Source organism: Gorilla gorilla, chromosome 20 (assembly GCF_029281585.2).
Source record: "Gorilla gorilla gorilla isolate KB3781 chromosome 20, NHGRI_mGorGor1-v2.1_pri, whole genome shotgun sequence".
Classification (NCBI taxonomy): Eukaryota; Metazoa; Chordata; class Mammalia; order Primates; family Hominidae; genus Gorilla; species Gorilla gorilla.
The window spans coordinates 39,691,682-39,708,225 of NC_073244.2; the positions used below are offsets into that span (position 1 = coordinate 39,691,682).

At 44.6% G+C, this 16,544-nt stretch overlaps 1 non-coding gene across 1 annotated transcript; it reads left to right on the top strand.

Moving 5' to 3' along the window:
- Positions 1 to 507: 507 nt before the first annotated feature.
- Positions 508 to 610, top strand: LOC115931692 (small nucleolar RNA U13). Its single transcript, XR_004068137.1, has one exon. It is a non-coding gene; the product is annotated as a small nucleolar RNA U13 (small nucleolar RNA).
- The last annotated feature ends 15,934 nt before the right edge of the window (positions 611 to 16,544 follow it).

The following is a 16,544-nucleotide window of genomic DNA, read 5'->3' on the forward strand; positions in this document are numbered from 1 at the left end:
GGAGGTAAAGAACAAAGGAAATAAGACAGAAACTATCTAAAGAAATTATCTCTGAGACATAAGATGTGGGAAGTGCATTAAATTTGGCTTTCATAATAACCTTTTGAATTTTTTTTACCATTCAATGTATTACTTTGATTAAAAAAAAAAAAGAACGCACAGAAAATGTCTCTGAGCCCACAGACACATTCATCAGCTAAAGGACTGCCGAGGACCTTAGCCCAAAGCTCTCTGCCCACTCTCTGGGTCTGAGTGATTGACGATGTCGGGAGTGTCACTGCTGGAAGGAATTCAGGATCAGAACCACTTTCATCTTGTGTCAGTAGTCTGAACTCCATGGCTGTCTGGTGTCTGCCAGGTGAAGTGCACAGCTAAATGTGTTCAGATTATTCCAGAATGGGTCATTATTGGAGTGGGGAAAACAAGTGCCCACACACAGTTGAAGCACACGCTGGGTTTTTACTGATTCCCAAAGTTATTCCCTTCCTTCCAAAATACAATAGTTTGATCCCTCTATAGTTTATAAGTGTGATGATTGGGTTTCATACTCATGTGTGAGATGTGCCTCCCTCAAACCCTCTCATACCACCAGCACATAACCCATCCCATGTGAAGTAGAATAAGACAGGTTGCACAACATGGCAATTTGAAAGTTAGTCATCATCTCAATGCAAGCAGATGGGAGAGACTAAGGTGTCTTGCACTTGACCCTACTAGGAGATTTAATCTCATTGCAATGGAAGAAGATGGCTCTCATCTGAATTGTCTGCTTCTATACTTGATGGTACTCTGTGTGCTGAGAAACCTGTTTCTTGCCAAGTGCTCTGTGGCTCTAAGAGCTGGAGATTCTTTGATTTCAAAATTTCCTAAGTCCAGTGCTTCTGGTCGAGGTTGGCTGCTTTCCATAGCATCTAGGAACTACATTGCCATGCACAATCACCATTTATCCATCCAGCCATCCATCCAGCCACTTATCTAACAAATACTAACAGAATACGGAACATGGTGCTCATTCTAGGAGCTCAAAAAACTGCTGTAGACAAGGATGGACAAGATCCTTGCCCTTGTGTAGCTGACTTTCAGTTATTTAGAGCCTCTATAGATACATGTTTGAATGTCACGAAGTAATTTATCAGGGTTGCCTAGGTTAAAAACTGATTGAGGTGGAGAAGATATGGTGGCAAGAGAAGAACTCTTCGAGGAGGTGGCATTTTATCTGGGACAGAAGGTTGAGGATTCAGCTATGAGGAAAGTATGAGAGAGTATATTCCAGGTGACGGGGACCACAAGAACAAAGCGCTGGAATCAGAAGGAGCTTGATGTGTTGGAGAAACAAAATAAAGGCCACTGTGGCTGAATTTTAGTCACATGAGATGAGGTAGAGGAGGAGATTTTGGACAGGTCTTTTAGGACCAAACAGGTCTTGGTAAGAAATTTGGATTTTATTTTCATTTGAATGAGAAGTCATCTCATTTGAATGAGAGGATTTTAAGCAGGAAAGTGACTTAACAGAATGTGTATTTTAAAAAGATGATTCTGGATACACTGTGGAGAATGGAAGACAGGAGGATATGGATGAAAACTGAGGACTGTTTTAGACTTTCAGGGCGAGGCAACAGTGGCCTGAATGCCTGTGGTGGTGATAGAGATGGAGAGATGTGGAATAATTTGAGATGCCATGACACTGTTTTTCCAATTTTTTTTTTGCCAAATCTGCCATTACTGCACCTTTGGGATGGAAGTCACTCAGTGTGGTGCTTCCTTCAGTGAATCCCGTCTAGTATTCCCTGGGTCCACTCTGGAAGGAGGTATTGGTCTGCCATGCTTTTGGGAACCAGATAGCTTGCTTGGGGCTACAGCATAGCTGGAGAACACTTCCTCATTACCTACAAATTGTCCTCAGTACTTAGAAACTGTCACATCAGGCCAACCACCTGGATCTTTCCCAGCTCTAATCAGACCCTGCCCCCCTCCATCTCCTGGTTCTATTTTCACTACTTGACCACACTCTTGGGGAGTCCACCCCAGAGGCCTTACTGCCTAAGACAAGATAATTTCCCTTTTCCCAGTTCTAGAAAAATGTGTGGGATTGGTCCATAGTAGACTGACCTATTTAACATGCACACTCCAGAACCAGCCACAAGGGTCAGGGGAATGGCACAGCTGTTGTCTTGAGTCAGCTGTCAACTGCTCAAGCTGGTGTGTACAGGAAGGAGCTGGGCACCAGACCCACATTGTCTGAGACCAACAGGAGGACGATTCTTCAAGGCAAATTGAGATGCTGGCAGCAGCAGAAGGGAGAATAGATGGCCGGAAGGCAACCACAATGAGATCTCTGAAGTATCTTTCACGCTATGGCTCCTAAGCTCTCTCTTCCAGGAACCATTCTATATCTAGTCTGCCTTGGAGAACCAGCTTCATCATACAGTGGACTTTCTTGTCATGGGGAAATGCAGACAAATCTTGTCAGTGACCAGGTCCGATCTTTCAGGGAAGTCTTGCAAGAGCCTAACCCATGGTCTACAGGTTTCTGTGCATGCACTGTGAACAAGCTCCCACTGGTAAAGACCGCACACAGTGTTGCTGTTTCAAAAAGTTCCAGGAAGAATCTCAGCCCTGGAAAACAAAAATGGGTTTGACCCAGAGATGCCTGAGTTGGAGATGAACTTTGAAGAACTCCCCCTGTTAGCATACTGAAATCTCCACCCAGGGAGGAGCTCATGCACCGTTTTCTGTACATGTGAGGTATGTGGAACATGATCAGTGATGGGCTTTAATCCGTCTCCACATTCAATGACTCAGCTCAATAAAAGCCAGGCTTTCACCTTTGTTCTGGGAGGCACTGCTTGGGAACTATCCCCGATGTCCTCCTTACTTGCTGCAAGGCATCAAATCCCCTTGTTACACCTGCCTTGGCTGTCGTCATTGGACGTCACCTGCCAAGCCATTGAACCCACCTGTCATGTGGGTAACAAAATGAGAAATAAACAATAGGTCTGATTGTCTGACTGATCATCTGAAGACATGGTATGAAGATATTTATTCAACACATAATTATAGGTGTATACCCTGGACCTGGAGCTGTGCAAAGTGTGTGAGACCCAAAGGTCCTTCACACCCATGTGACCTCAGAAAGAGCCCGTGCCTGCCTCATGGACAGAGCACAGCACAGGCACAGACGGGCGCTCAGTGGAAGTTGTGAGTAAATAAATGACAGCTTAGCACACGCATCGGTCTGAAAGAGGCAGTGAAGTTAAGTGATGGATAGAAAGCGCCGTTCTCAGAGCCCTCACAAACGCTCTTCTCACAGCCATGCCTCCAATCAGTCACTGTAGGCTCCTTCTGCCTACAGAAATGAAGCCTGGTTTCTTCACCTGGGAACACACGCCAGATGGAGGTCCCTTGGCATCACTGGTATGAGGCCCCCTGCCCGGTGTAGCTCCCTGGTTTGTCCAAATCCTACTCACTTTTTAAGACTCAGCTGCAGGAAGCCTCGTTCCCTGCACCAAGTTCCACTGTGTTGCCTCCTGCCTGTGCACTTCCACTACGTGCGCTCCTGCCTGGGCCTCCTGCCTTGTGTTCCTGCTGACACCCCCGTCACTCTCCCTGCCACCTGCATTACGGAGGACCCAGTGCTCACCTGCCTCTCACTCAGGATCTCAAGCACTTGAGAGCAGAGGCTGGCCTCCTGCAGCCCTGGCCAAGACCCTCCCACCGAAGACACAGACGATGCTCTCACCAGGTCCCCAATGGGCTTGATTGCTTTATTTTACTCTTAGAAACAGCTTCTCAATGTGTTAGACCTAAACAGCCAGGACACTAAGGGAAGCCATGGTCTCTTAGCAGAAAGGCTTCCTTGTGCCCTGGCTCTCTTAGGCATAGAAAGCTGTCTCATCAAACTCAGTGGCAAATCTTCCTGCAACTACTGGTTGTCAGCCTACTAATTCAGCAGCAACTCGCAATGGCCTGTAGGGTACTTGCTGGTTCTGTCTTGTTGCCACTTATGCTCAGAGCCCACCACAGCCACCAACATGCTGGTTGTGGGCAAGACAGGACCGGAGACCAGAGGTTTCACAGACTCACCATTGCCATCTGTCACTGTCTGGGGTAGGGAGAGTGGAGCGGGGGGAAGAGGGTGTGTGGCTTTTCTTTCCCACTGCAATGCTAACATTTCTGTGATTTCTGCAGAGTTATTAGTTAATGTGATATCGTCACTTTGTGTTTCCTTTAAAATGCCCAAATTGGGCCGGGCGCGGTGGCTCACGCCTGTAATCCCAGCACTCTGGCAGGCCAAGGCGGGCGGATCACGAGGTCAGGAGATCGAGACCATCCTGGCTAACATGGTGAAACCCCGTCTCTACTAAAAACACAAAAAATTAGCCGGGCGTGGTGGCGGGCGCCTGTAGTCCCAGCTATTCGGAAGGCTGAGGCAGGAGAAAGGCGTGAACCCGGGAGGCGGAGCTTGCAGTGAGCCGAGATGGCGCCACTGCACTCCACCTAGGCGAGAGTGTAAGACTCCGTCTCAATAAAAAAGCCCAAATTGTGTCAGTTGATGCAGACTTTCAAATGCTATTATGCTGAATATTTGGTAGCAGCAAATACTCAGGCTCTAATTTGAAAAGACATCATTATCATGAATGCCTGTTCTTAATCAGTATGGACTGGGGCAAATGGCTCTGCAGAGTTTTCTGGATTTTAGGGTTAAGCTCCTGGTCTGCTGGGGAGAGGATGGGGCCAAGGAGAGGGTGAAAAAGAGTCCAGCTATGCTTCAATGAGTCACTTCGCTGTTATTTGGTTCATTTAGGTTTTATTGGGGAAATACTTATCATCAACAGCCAGAGAGACTTTTGGAAAAAACATTCAAGTGATTGATGAATTTTCAAAAAGAAAAAAAAAGAATATGATGAAGAAAATGACACCAGGATGTGCATCCTTGCTGGCAGGAGGTCTAGGGTTTCAACTCACACACCAGATCTTACTGATTGAAAATGGCAAATATGCCAGGCGCGGTGTCTCACGCCTGTAATCTCAGAACTTTGGGAGGCTGAGGCAGGTGGATCACTTGAGGTCAGGAGTTTGAGACCAGCCTGGCCAACATGGTGAAACCCTGTCTCTACTAATAATTAAAAAATTAGCCAAGCATGGTGGCACCTGCCTGTAATCCCAGCTACTGGGGAGGCTGAGGCAGGAAAATCGCCTGAACCTGGGAGGCAGAGGTTCCAGTGAGCAGAGATCGCACCACTGCACTCCAGCCTGGGCTACAGAGCTGGATTCTGTCTCAAAGAAACAAAACAAAACAAGAACAAAAAAACAAAACAAAAGAAAGCAGCAAACAAATATTCCATGACTGACTAGTGATGTCTGCCATGGTTGTGGAATAGACAAATGAAGACAAAAAGAAATTCAACTACATCATTAAACAACAAAGAGTATTAATCCATCAAAAAAGCCTATGAGAAAAAAAAATAGCCTTCACTTATAAATTCTTCTCTAAAACAAAGTATGTTTTATGTTGGAGAGCGGCACATGGTTTCTATTGAGGTTGCTCAGATGAAGAGAGAATTCTGAAGCTGCTGGTAGCCATCTTGTCACCAAGAGGCAAGAAGCTAGCTGAAAGTGAAGACAAATCAAGGAAATCAGAGCCAAGAGACAGAGAGAGACTAATTTCTAATGATGTCCTTTCCAAACCTGGACCTAGCTATCCTCTTGGTCAAAAAGATCTACCCTTGGTCTTTAGTTACATAAGCTTATTTTTTCTCTGTTTACTTAAACTAATATGAATTGGGTTTACATTATTTGCTACCCAAAGAATCCTAATAGATTTATTAAAAGAGCCAAGAGGGGAATATCTTGTAGGAAGATCACTTAATTTCTTTTGAATTTCAGTGGTCTTATCTGTCAATGGAAAATAATGAACTTATCTGTATTTGTTTAATAGGATTGCAGTAGAAACCAGCCAGGATAAAAGATGTCAGAGTTCTTGGAAAAATGTACATGAAATTTCAAAAATTAAATTCCAGCAGGATATGTGAGTGTGTGTATGTATGAGTGTGATTTGTGTGTATTCTAAGGAAGAGGACTAGGTGATGTGTATTTCAGATGAGGTAGATAATCCACTACCTTCTGTTTTTGATTTAGGTTTTGGAAACCCTGATCCATAAAAACATGCTGCTATATATGTTATTCCTGCCACATCCACCAAAGCCAGGAAATTCTTTTCTTTGTGGAATCCACTTTTCCAATGGAATTTCCTATATGATTGAACACTTTGATTATATATGTATTTTTTTTGATGGAGTCTTGTGCTGTTGCCCAGGCTGGAGTGCAGTGGTGTGATCTCAGCTCACTGCAAGCTCTACCTCCCGGGTTCAAGCGATTCTCCCCACTAAGTCTCCAGAGTAGCAGGGATTACAGGCACCCACTACCATGCCTGGATAATTTTTGGATTTTTAATAGAGACAGGGTTTCACCGTGTTGGCCAGGCTTGTCTCAAACTCTTGACCTCAGGTGATCCACCAGCCTTGGGCTCCCAAAGTGCTGGGATTTCAGGCTTGAGCCCCTGCACCTAGCCAGATTACATATGTATTTTTGATTATGTATTTTCTTACAGCATCCTGAAACTTTGAATTTAGTGATTTATTCATGTTGCCTGCAATGCCTCCTATTTAGCACTGCAATGCTCTGGCAGTGTTATGGGCTATCCCCCAAAAATTCATAGCAGCATGTGACTGCATTGGGAGACAGGGTCTTTAAAGAGGTAAGCTGAAATGAGGTTACTAGGGTGGACCCTAATCCATTATAACTGGTGTCTTTATAGGAAGAGAAAATTTGAACACACAGGGAGAAAACCACAGGGAGGAGATGGCCATCTACAATTCCAGAAAAGCAACCTCAGAAGAAACCAATCTGCCAACATCTTTATCTGCAACTCCCTGCCTCCAAAATGGTGAGAAAATTAATTTCTGCTTTTTAAGCCAACCAGACTGCAGGACTTTGTTATGGCAGCCCCAGAAAATTAATACAGACAGCAAACGGCCAGATGTCCCACTTGAAAAATGGATCCAGGAACATAAAAGTAAATGTTGTGGGAATGACGTTTGATGGCAGGATTTTATTCTGCAGTTGCCTACAGGAATGACAACAGAAAACTTAAGATGGTGTGTTCCAAAATAAGCTCTGTAGAAAACCAGTGTGACTGCTACTTTAAAGAAAAATTGAGGAGTGTTTTACTTCCAATTATGTGGTCTAGAATAAGTGCGATGTGGTGCTGAGAAGAATGTATATTCTGTTGATTTAGGGTGGAAAGTTCTGTAGATGTCTATTAGGTTCGCTTGGTCCAGAGCTGAGTTCAAGTCCTGAATATCCTTGTTAATTTTGTGTCTCATTGATCTGTCTAATATTGACAGTGAGGTGTTAAAATCTCCCACTATTATTATGTGGGAGTCTAAGTCTCTTTGTAGATCTCTAAGAACTTGCTTTATGAATCTGGGTGTTCCTATATTGGGTGCATATATATTTAGCATAGTTAGCTCTTCTTATTGCATTGATCCCTTTACCATTATGCAATGGTCTTCCTTGTCTCTTTTGATCCTTGTTGGCTTAAAGTCTCTTTTATTGGAGACTAGGAATGCAACTCCTGCTTTTTTTTTGCTTTCCATTTGCTTGGTAAATATTCCTCCATCCCTTTATTTTGAACCTATGTGTGTCTTTGCACATGAGATGGGTCTCCTGAATACAGCACACAGATGGGTCTTGACTCTTTATCCAATTTGCCCGTCTGTGTCTTTTAATTGGGGCATTTAGCCTATTTACATTTAAGGTTAATATTATTATGTGTGAATTTGATCCTGTCATTATGATGCTAGCTGGTTATTTTGCCCGTTAGTTGATGCAGTTTCTTCATAGTGTCAATGTTCTTTACAATTTGGTATGTTTTTGCAGTGGCTGGTGCCAGTTGTTCCTTTCCATGTTTAGTGCTTCCTTCAGGAGCTCTTATAAGACAGGCCTGGTGGTGACCAAATCTCTCAACATTTGCTTGTCTGTGAAGGATTTTATTTCTCCTTTGCTTATGAAGCTTAATTTGGCTGGATATGAAATTCTGGGTTGAAAATTCTTTTCTTTAAGAATGTTGAATATTGGCCCTCACTCTCTTCTGGCTTGTAGGGTTTCTGCCAAGAGATCCACTGTTAGTCGATAAGCTTCCCTTTGTAGGTAACTCGACCTTTCTCTCTGGCTGCCCTTAACATTTTTTCCTTCATTTCAACCTTGGTGAATCTGATGATTATGTGTCTTGGGGCTGCTCTTCTCAAGGAGTATCTTTGTGATGTTCTCTGTATTTCCTGAATTCGAATGTTGGCTTGTCTTGCTAGGTTGGGGGAAGTTCTCCTGGATAATATCCTGAATAGTGTTTTCCAACTTGGTTCCATTCTCCTCGTCACTTTCAGGTACACCAATCAAATGTAGATTTGGTCTTTTCACATAGTCCCATATTCCTTGGAGACCTTGTTCGTTTCTTTTCATTCTTTTTTCTCTAATCTTGTCTTCTCACTTTATTTCCTTGAGTTGATCTTCAATCTCTGATGTCCTTTCTTCCGTTTGATTGATTTGGCTATTGATACTTGTGTATGCTTCATGAAGTTCTTGTGCTGTGTTTTTCAGCTCCTTCAGGTCATTTATGTTCTTCTCTAAGCTGGTTATTCTAGTTAGCAATTAGTCTAACCTTTTTTCAAGGTTCTTAGCTTCCTTGCATTGGGTTAGAACGTGCTCCTTTAGCTTGGACGAGTTTGTTATTACCCGTCTTCTGAAGCCGACTTCTGTCAATTCATCAAACTCATTCTCCATCCAGTTTTGTTCCCTTGCCAGCGAGGAGTTGTGATACTTTGGAGGAGAAGAGGCCTACTGGTTTTTGGAATTTTTAGCCTTTTTGTGCTGGTTTCTCCCCATCTTTGTGGATTTATCTACCTTTGGTCTCTGATGTTGGTGACCTTTGGATGAGGCCTGCGAGTGGACGTCCTTTTTGTTGATGTCGATGCTATTCCTTTGTGTTTGTTAGTTTCCTTCTAACAGGCCCCTCTGCTGCAGGTCTGCTGGAGTTTGCTGGAGGTCTGCTGCAGACCTTATTTGCCTGGGTATCACCAGCAGAGGCTGAAGAACAGCAAAGTTTGGGAAAGTTTACACACTCTAATGCCCTGCTACCCAGCCTTTAAAAACTGATTTAAAGATTTTAGGAATCCTAGAGAAAAACAAACCAGTAGTATCTTATTACAAAGAGAGAAAAGTGAATAGTCCATGGCCTCAATAAACTGTCTTTAGCCTGCAGCTGAACTGGCATTCCATGGAGCACACTTTCTGACATGCATACTCAGTGGTTCCTTCAATGTGCAGAAAGTCAGCTGGAAGGGAAGTTGAGTTGAGATGAGAAGTGAAGCATGTCATGCTTGGGCAGCCAGCAGGACCCCATGAGTCTGCATGAAAATGCTGCCCAGAGCACAATTTGCAATTGCAAATATATGGAACCAGCCCAAATGTCCATCAATCAACAAGTGGATAAAGGAAATGTGGTATGTGTGTGTGTATATATATATACATATGTTACATAATACTTACACACACACACACATACACACACACACACCATGGAGTACTACTCAGCAATAAAAAGGAATGAAATAATAGCATTGGCAGCAATCTAGATGGAATTGGAGACTATTATTCTAAGTGAAGTAACTCAGGAATGGAAAAGCAAACATTGTATGTTCTCACTTACAAGTGGGAGCTAAGCTATGAGGACACAAAGGCATAAGAATGATACATCGGACTTTGGGGACTCAGGAGAAAGGGTGGGAGGGGGTGAGGGATAAAAGACTACACACTGGGTACAGTGTACACTGCTTGGGTGATGGGTGAACCTAAATCTCACAAATCACCACTAAATAACTTATTCATGTAACCACACACCACTTGCTCTCTAAGAACCTATTGAAATAAAAAATAAATTAAAAAAGAGAAAAAGAATGCTTTTCAGAATGGAGAGGGCACATTTCAATAATTAGCACAGATGTTAACAGCAGCTCATATCTGCCACACAGACAGGAAATTGCAACTTCTGTGTACTGGAGCTTTGTTCATAACTGTTGTCAGGGTTAACAAAGTACCTGCTTAATTATTGGTAGCTGGGAATACCTGGGGTTGTGCTCACGTGTTCATAGGCTTTGTATTCCTCAGAGCTCAGAGATGGCCATGCTCATGTGAGAAAGGGCATGGCGTGTTGGTAGAGGGGAGCAGAGAGGGAGGCTGGGGGAGCAGGTTGAGACCAGATGCTGCAAAGACAGGAATCACCCTCAAGAGGCCGGACTTGCTCTGGCAGGGAGTTGGGAGATGAAGAAAGACACTGAGGTGTAAGGGTGGCCTTTGGTTTTTAATCAAAAAGAAGCCCATGCCAGCATGGCTAAGATCATAGCACCAAGGGAAGGAATGGGAAGCAGGGGAGCTAGAAAGCAGGTATAGTAGGAGAAAGTTCTGACCCAAAGGCTTTGGCCAGGTTTGGGGAATGCGGAGAAATTCAGGGATGAACAGGTTCTTTGTGGTTTGGTGGGACAGAGAGGAGGATGCATTGCCTGTCACTTGATCAGGGAGTCAAAGGAGAGCAGAGTTTGGACCAAGAGAGGTTCTACATTAAACGCCAAGTGCTTATGAATCAGAGTGAGAGCCCCCCTTGCTGAATCTGCCTCTTTTATCTTGGCTGTTCCACAACATAGATTCCATTGTGCAAATGATCATACAGACATTGTGTGATATTCTAAGCCAAAAAGTGACTCTGGCAGTTCCAGCCCATGAGTATCTTTTGGCAAAGTTGTAGTGTGAGAAGGAGTTCCTGCATAGTGCTGTCTGACTCAGCTCTGCAGGAAAGGCTGGAACCACAGAGCTCATGAGGGTACACTGCTCACAGGCAGGGCTCACACACGCTCTGAACCCAGCTCCCATGCCTGAGCAGGTCACACCAATTTTGAGGCACTTCCCCGGCCCTAACATGTTTTAAAATTTGAATCATGCTTCAAGTGACTCTTTTGAGATTGGCAGTGATGGAAACAGTCTAAGGAAGGGAACTTAGTTTTAAAATAGTTTTGATTGTAGAGATGACAATTGACACAGATGTGTCAGGAAAACATGTTGGAATGTCTCGATTGCCAATGGTGACTCCGTGAGCTCAGTTCACATTCCAAGTGCTCTGGCTTCTGACTTCTGGCATTTAGGAACCTGTGAAACATACGAATCTATGCACACGAAAAATCCAGGCACTAAGAACTCAGCCTTGATTAGCCATAAGTGTGCTCTCTGTAGAAGGGGAAAATAACATTGTAAGGAATATGTTTAACCTATGTAAGAAAATACATGATTTTAACATGAAATATAAAAATTGGTGGCATTAATTGTAGTCTTTTTTATCAGTTCATTGAAGTTGGCTCAGCAGGCTCTGTTTCTCCCACTCTTCTCTGGCATCACATTTAATTGTTATGTGTAGTGTAAGGTCTGCAGAATGAAACAGTCCTCCTTTTCAAATAGTGTCTAATGTGAACCTCAGTGATCCAGACTGGCCTCTGAGAAGATTGAAGAGTTTTCGAGGACAACGATGTCTTGAACAAGCCACAAGGAACACTCCAACTTTGTTTTTAGATGAATTTCCACGTTTTTCTTCTGCAAGGGTTTTGGAGAGGTAGCATGACAGACTTCTTTGTACAGAATGTTTTCAGAAGTTGTGTTAATGGAGAAATTTCTTTTGGGGCTTAAGTTTCTATTTACCTTTTGTGACATGGTTTTTAAAAAACAAAAAAAAAAAAACCTCATTATCTTCCTCTCCCACAATCGTTGCCGTAGAAAGGAGATAAGGCAGATCCCACGTGGACCGGTGGCTGGGTGTGCTGCCAGGATAGCTAAGGCGCCCCTTTTACAAACAGTCTTTAACATGCAGTCACACCCGCAATCTCGGTGCTGGGTGATAAGAAGGATTGTATTCATTACACCGTTGAATACAGAAACATATTTCTGAAATAATTTTTCTTGTCTAGAATTACACAGAATTCCGCTGAGTGGCACATTCAAAAGAATTTTTATTAGGAGGGTTCCAATGAACTGCTCAGTGGCAGAGGGACTTTATATTTAATTTGATTTCTCAGAACCAGGTATTGTGGAGAAAGGCATCAGATAACCACGGAGTGCTGGTTAAGGGAGGGAAGCCTCACGAAGCAGGGTTCATGCATTCAAGCCCCGCAGCCAACAAGCATTCGCTGAGACTCTCATTCCGGAGTGGGCACCAAGGCACCTCGAGATCCCAGTGAGTTCATGAGGCTTCCTGCCTCTCGTCTCCTTGCATTTGGTTACAGAGGTGGCACAGTATTTGTTATTGAGGCTGGATGAAAATCAACTGTGGCCAGACCTTCACAACCCACGTATGGGCACAGGACTTGGGTGTAGAGAGAAACCAAGTGAAAATTTTGTAGTAAAAATTTTGCCACTGTGGAGAATTCCCCTTTTCTCATTTTGCTTTGGCATAAACAAAGATCTTAAAAACAGTTTAACAGCACGTTGGGAGGCCGAGGCGGGCAGATCTCTTGAAGTCGGGAGTTCGAGACCAGCCTGGTCAACATGATGAAATCCTGTCTCTACCAAAAATACAAAAGTTAGCTTGGGGTGGTGGCATGTACCTGTAATCCCAGCTACTCAGGAGGCTGAAGCAGGAGAATTGCTTGAACCCTGGAGATGGGGGCTGCAGTGAGCTGAGATCGTGCCACTGCACTCCAGCCTGGGTGACAGAGCAAGACTCCATCTCAAAAACAACAACAACAACAAAAAGGTTTAAAATACTAGAAAGTCCTATGAGACTATCGTGAGCACCTTTGCAGAAAAACAATCTAGTGGTAGACTCTGAGGCTGGTCAGTAGTGGGATAGTGGTGGCCCCTAAAACAATATGCCCACGTCCTAATCTCTAGAGCCTGTGGGTGTGATCTTATTTGCAAAAAGTCTTCACAGATGTAACTGAGTTAAGGGTCTCAAGAGAAGCAGATCATTTTGGTTTAATTTATGGGACATAAATCCCAGGATAACAGACACAGAAGAAATGAGGGCCATTGAAAGTGGAGGCAGAGACTGGAGAGAAGCTGCCCCAAGCCAAGGGGCACCTGGAGCCACCAGAATCTGAAAGAGGAAGAAAGAGTTCTTTTCTAGAGCCTTGGGAGGGAGCATGGCCCTACCAACATCCAGCTTCTGGTGCCCAGAGCTTTGACAGATCACACTTCTATTACTGAAGCCATGAAGTGTGTAAGAATTATCCAACAGCAGTCTCCAAGGGTGCAATGGTTGAGTCTGCAAATCTCATTCGAGAGTCAGAGGATGTCAGAGCCGAAAGGGGTCTCAGTTTCCGCTTAAAGAGAAGATGTTGGACAAGCTACTCCCTTGGACCTGAATTCTAGGCCTGCCCTGGCTCTCACAGGCTAAATGCTTTTTCGAGAAGCTGGTGGATCCTTTTTTCCAAGTTGCTCTGGCTTAGTCTAGAAAGCTCTCAGGATCTGACCCCAATTGCCTCCCTCTGTAACCTCACCTTCCACCCCCACCTTCTGGCCCTCCGGCCACAGGAAATTTTCTGAACATGTTCTGATCCTGCTGTTCATATACTTTTCTCTATACCATGCTGAGAGAGTGACAAGGCATCCTTTAAACCCAGATCCCTGTCCAGGGGCCTTTCACTGATCCTCCAGCTGGGGTCGCTCTTCCCCCTGCTCCCTCTGTGCATTGTACGCACTGTGGATTCTGACCACACTCTAAGGCTACTCACAAGGCCCAGCAGACCTGCAGGGTCTGCCTCCAACCTTCCTCCTAGAATGACCTCTCATCACTCCCACTGCAGCCCCTCAGATGCACCTGGACCCCTCCTGCCACGGGGCCTTCGCACACGCTGTGCTTTCCCTAAAGTCCTCTACTCCTCTTTGCAATGGCCTTGGATTATAGTTAAAATGTTCCATATCTTTGTTGGGTTATTTGTTCAATGTCTGTGTCTTCATTCGGCAGCAAGCCCTGTGGGGCATAGATCATGCTGGATTTTCTCCTGGTGTAGAGCCCAGTACATAGCAGATCTAACAAGCAAAGACTGTGGGTGACTATATGTTAGATCTATAAAGATGATACTCCACAACTTTAGGAGCTCCTCAAGGGTAGGGACTTGTTAATTTTATATCTCTGGTATTTAATAGAGAGCCTTTGTAGAAACCATAAACTTTGATGCACCAAAGTCTCTAGAGGCCAGGCACAGTGGCTCACACTTGTCATCCCAGCATTTTGGGAGGCCGAGGTGGGAGGATGGCTTGAGGCCAGGAGTTGGAGACCAGCCTGGGCAACATAATGAGACTCCATCTCTACATTTTTTTTTTTTGAATTATTCAGGCATGGTAGCATGTGCTTGTAGCCCCAGCTACTCAGGAGGCTGAGGTAGGAGGACTGCTTGAACCCAGGAGTTCAAGGGTGCAGTGAGCCATGATTGTGCCTCTGCTCTACAGCCTGGGCAATAGAGCAAGGCTCTGCCTCTTTAAAAACAAAACAAAAAACCAAAAAAAAAAAAAAAAAAAAGAAGAAGAAGTCACCATCTGTGAAGAGCTTCTTCTTGCCCTTTAGATATGACACCAACTTCTACTGCATCTATAAAACCTCATGTTCCCTCTGCTTCTTTAGTTTCCAACCTCATCTCTTGCACTTTCCTTTCTGCCAGTCCTGCTTGGCAAGGCCTTCAGCTTTTCACACACTGGCCTCTGCCCTGCTTGGGGCCTTGAGCAAGCTCTTCCCTCCCCTTGGAACTCTTCTCCATTCCTTTCCCTGCCTCTTTGTGTCCTGGTTGATTCCCAGCTGTCTTTTCAGTCTTTGAATATCACTTCCTCAGAGAAAGCTTTGCTGACCTTCCAGTCTAGCTTCCAGTGGCTAGTGACCACCATCTAGTTTTCCTGCATGGTTTACAGAACTCCTAGTGTGCTTTGGCATGCGTGTCTTCTGTTGAATGCATGCTTTCCATAAGCTCACAAAGCCAGGCAGAGCTGGATGGTGGCTGTCTGATTTCGAAGATCTCTACTCTTGGCACTTCATTACCCAACCCTCTCTGAAGGAAGGGAAGTGAAAGAAACAGAAAAGCAGAAAGAATGCATGAAGACTCTGTGGAAGAGGGCCACAGTAATGACTTCCAAAGCCCCTGTGGGCTTTCTCCCTACCTGGCAGGAGAAGCACACTGTGCCCCGGGGAGCTCAGGGAGGAGGCAGGACACTAGGCATGACTTTGGTGTGACCCTGAGTTGTCTCCTAGCCTCCTCCCTGGCCCATCCACAGTCCCTGCTTGCCATAGAGCCAAGTAGCTTCCTTATGCAGTAGGAACTCTTATCCTCATTTACCAGAGAAGCAAGCCAAGGTGAGCAATGGACAGACCTGGAGCTGCCAGCATGATCGTGTGGTTGCAAACCCCGAGCTCCTTCCAATAACTGTGTGTCTTATAAATAACGGTGATGGTGTGAGCTGTGTCCAGCAGCCCTGAAAAAAATGCCCTAGAGACAGTGCTGTCAAATGGATAGACAAGTAGACAGACAGACAGGAAATCATCCCTTTGCTACCACCCAAGACGTTGCTTCCTCTCAGTCTATTTCCCAAATCCTCCTCTCCCGCACCCCATAATCTTGTCAGAGCTTACCTCCTCCCTACGCTCTGCATTTTCATTAATTTCTTATCACCTATCCCTCAGCTGTAATCTAGGACATTGTAAGGACAATTAATTAAAGTGAGAAGGTTCTTAAAAAAAGGTATTGACCTGCAATTCAGCCCTTTCTTTCAGCAAAATCAATCTTCAGATTACAGGTCAAGAGGAGACATCTTTAAAAACGTGTCCAGCCAATCGGTTCTTCAGATGCATTCATGAAGTCGCACCCGCTGTGTATGAACCTGATTGCATGCCCTGCTTCTGCCTAAGAAAAGCACGCCTAAGTACACATGGGAGTGCAGCTTGTTTGAAGAATCTGTTGCTATAGGAAGATAAAAGGGAAGAAAAAGATAAAATATGTATAAAAGGAAAAAGCATCTATTGATTTATCTATCTATCCATTATATATATATACACTTCTGGTCCTTAATCCTGGGCAGGGTGTCTGCCGTCAGAGATGGGCAAGGATGGGTGTCAGCCATTGGAGAGCTGTTCCAGGGAGGGAGCCCGACCACTCTCTGGCCTTAGCCAGCCCAGGCAGCACTGGAGAAAGACCTCATCCAACGCTGAAATAGACGGTGCTAGTGTATGCATTACAATAGCAGGTGAGTAAAACTGTCTGTTGTACAACATGCTGATGTAGGAGCTTTGTGATTATCTAGCCTAATGTACAGATAAGGAAATTAGGGCCCTGGCAGGTACATGACTTGCTCGGTCTTGCTGTATGTGGTCCATTCCCAAAACTGAAATTCAGGACCTCTGTCACCCAGGCTGGACTCTGTCCAAGACAAGCTGCCATTTCTCAGAGGAGAAATTGAGAGAA